The sequence below is a fragment of the Chiloscyllium plagiosum genome, chromosome 8 (assembly GCF_004010195.1).
Source record: "Chiloscyllium plagiosum isolate BGI_BamShark_2017 chromosome 8, ASM401019v2, whole genome shotgun sequence".
Classification (NCBI taxonomy): Eukaryota; Metazoa; Chordata; class Chondrichthyes; order Orectolobiformes; family Hemiscylliidae; genus Chiloscyllium; species Chiloscyllium plagiosum.
The window spans coordinates 87,960,080-87,962,493 of NC_057717.1; the positions used below are offsets into that span (position 1 = coordinate 87,960,080).

Consider the following 2,414-nt stretch of genomic DNA (forward strand, 5'->3'; position numbering starts at 1 on the left):
TAAGAGGAAAAGATAGAATAAAAGTAAAAAGAGAGAGAATAAGTGAGGGAGAGCAAAAGTGATAGCATTGAAAATCACTAGAGAGAAACGAGAATAGGAAAGACAGAAATGTAGAAAACTGCAGCAAGGAAAGAGAATTTTGAGAATGCAGAATGCACAACATCATGGAGACAATATATAAACCAGCAAGAAAGGGGAACAGAGAAACTTAGGTAGGTGCATATGATAAATAAGAGATTTGGTACCTGCTCGTTGGGATGGGGCAGGAGCAGGGCTTAGAGTGATCACTATAACTGGATCAGGAAAAGGAAAATTGGATAAATCATAATGTACCAAAACTCTGGCATAAACATAAAACAATTATTAACGGATAAATTAAATTCATTCAGGAATGAAATCAGCAATGAAACATAAGAGCTGAGTGACAGGCAAAAGGCAAATGGGTGAATTCACACACTCTGAAGTCTCTGCATCCCACAGCAGGAGCCTGGCACTGAGTAGGAAACGACACAGGGGAGACCCAGGGTCCAGTAAGTGAACTATCTGCTCACCATCAATTACACAACTGGGCCACTGCATCTCACTTTCCTCAATACTCAGATTGTGAAAAACCTTCCCCACATCAACTGCTTTAATATGAGAATATCACTCCGGAATGCAAAATAAGAGCTCATTTAAAAAAAATCACAAAGTTTCTTCCTCCTTGACATAAAAGCAACATTTAAGCCTTTATTTTATTTGATCACTCAGTATAGAACAAGATTCAGAAGAAATTGCTACATAATTGTTAAAATAAAGTCATTCTTATTTGTAATTTCACATGGATGTCAACTCTCAATGTGTATGTTCAACATAGACAGAGGACAAGTAATGGAAAAGGAAGAAACACTAGCAGGTTGGATTAACTGGACTTGAGCAACTCCTTATAGGGTACCACTAGACAACATAGCTCTCCACAATACACAAACAGATTAAGTGAAAAATCTCACAACACCAGGTCATTGTCCAACAGGTTTATTTGGAATTACTAGCTTTCAGAGAGCTGCTCCTTCATCAGGGGGCTGTGAAGAATATGATCATGCTCACAGAATTTATAGCCAAAGGATTACACACAAAGGATAGCCACCAGATTAGCACGCACGTATAGTCCTTCTCCCTCTCCACCTCCTACATGTACAAGCACCTATTCTACAGAACACAGGGCATGAGGTCTTTTGCACTGTGTTGCTAGGATTCACTGATCACCATAGATGGCAAAGGTAGAAACTGTGCCAACATTCAAGAGGGATTATGATGGATACAGGACCGGGCTGGGTGAATGGGATGTGAATCATTTGCCTGGTGTGGAGATGAATCAATGCCAATAGGCCCATTTCCACTTTCTGGAATTCTGCTTCTGTCCTACGTTAACACAGTTATACTTGGACACACTAAAATACAGAAGCACACATCAACATTATCGTAATCCTCTACTGGCACAACTTTGCAGCCCACCACAGCAGCTGAAGGAAGTTCCATTCAATTAATTAATAAATCTGGAAGAAAGAGGTGAACCCAGTAACAATGGTCACAAAACTGCTGGATTGTTTTAAAAATTACTGTGACTCATTAGTGTCCTCTGCCCTTTTTACCCGTTCTGGTTTTGATTGGCTCCAGACTCGCAGCAACTTGCTTAGCTGTTAACTGGGTTCTGAAATGGCTGAGTAAGCTACTTGCAGATTGCAGGAGATTAAGAACAGAACCGGATGGACTACCTGACATTGTCACCTTCAGTGTTTAGGTCAATGGTAAACCTGACAGGTCAGACTGGCCCTGATGAAGAGTTCCAGCCCAAAACATTGACTCCCCTGCTCCTCAGATGCTGTCTGACCTGCTGTGCTTTTCCAGCTCCACATCTTCCAGCATCTGCAGTCCGTACTGTCTCTAGGTCAAACTTGCTTATACTATTGGGGGACTTAGAGTCATGCAGCACAGAAACAGACCCTTCAGTCCAACTTGCCCACGCCAATCTGATATCTCAATCTAACCTAGTGCCACTTGCCAGCATTTAGCCTTCCTATTCATATACTCATCCAGTGTCTTTTAAATGTTACAATTATACCAGCCACTATCACTTCCTCTGGCAGCTTGTTCCATACACACACACCACCCTCTGCATGAAAACATTATCCCTCAGGTCCCTTTTAAGTCTTTCCCCTCTCACCTTAACCCTCTATTATGAGACTCCCCCACCCTAGGAAAAAGACATTGGCTATTCACCCTACCCATGCCCCTCACGATCTTATAAACCTCTATTAGATCATCTCTCAGCGTCCAACGGTCCAGGGGGAAAACAGCCTCTCCCTACAACTCAAACTTTCCAGTCCCGGCAACATCCTCGTAAATCTCTTCTGCACCCTCTCAAGTTTAATTTG

General features: G+C 42.0%; 1 protein-coding gene across 1 annotated transcript in view; it reads right to left on the minus strand.

The window, feature by feature from the left end:
• map2k7 (mitogen-activated protein kinase kinase 7) overlaps positions 1 to 320 on the minus strand; it is a 61,327-nt gene extending 61,007 nt beyond the window's left edge. Inside the window, exon 1 of the mRNA XM_043694684.1 lies at positions 246 to 320. The gene's annotated coding sequence lies outside the window, so the exon portion shown is untranslated. The remainder of the gene's footprint in view (positions 1 to 245) is intronic.
• Between the last annotated feature and the right edge of the window lie 2,094 nt (positions 321 to 2,414).